We start from the raw sequence: 610 nt of genomic DNA, 5'->3' as shown, positions 1-610 counted from the left end.
TCCCAGAAGGCTACGCACTGAGACGCAGCACTGGACCAATGAGAGCTACCGCCAGCCCAACGTTGACCAATGGGGAAGTCCTGTCCTCTGAAACCACCCACAGCTGTTGACTAAGGAGCAGGTCCGGGTAACTGCGGAGCCCAATTTCCATCCCTTACCTACGGGGCGGGCATCACTCGGCCCCGGTTACCCTGAAAATTGTCCTCCTACCCTGATGACTGAGTTTAGAGCACATATACATCTGAGCAGTGAGGTACTGCTGTCAGAGAGTTGGTCAATCTGACCTGCTGTAGGAATTAAATGCACAAGAGACCCCGGGATTTCTTCTTTTTATTCTGTGTACTCCGATTACACTGACATTTACCTGAAACAAAACTACATGAACATTTTAGAGTTTTCTTAATGTAATAGACGTCGAAGGACTAATGACTGGAAAGGGGAAAACGAGACCTCCCAGATTCATTTTCAGGTAAGATGAATATCAATTGAAGGTGTAATTGTTACAGCTCGGATGGAAAGATATCCTGGCAGTCAGGAGCCAAGGAATACCAGAGAGTCAGGCCACACAACAAACTTCACACAGATTTATTGGGAGGGAAAAAACCCAGGA

The sequence above is a fragment of the Microtus oregoni genome, unplaced genomic scaffold (genome assembly GCF_018167655.1).
Source record: "Microtus oregoni isolate MIOR12 unplaced genomic scaffold, Mior012 000006F_ref0000085, whole genome shotgun sequence".
Lineage (NCBI taxonomy): Eukaryota > Metazoa > Chordata > Mammalia > Rodentia > Cricetidae > Microtus > Microtus oregoni.
The sequence above is the reverse complement of the archived record's forward strand: the minus strand, read 5'-3'. Positions refer to the sequence as shown.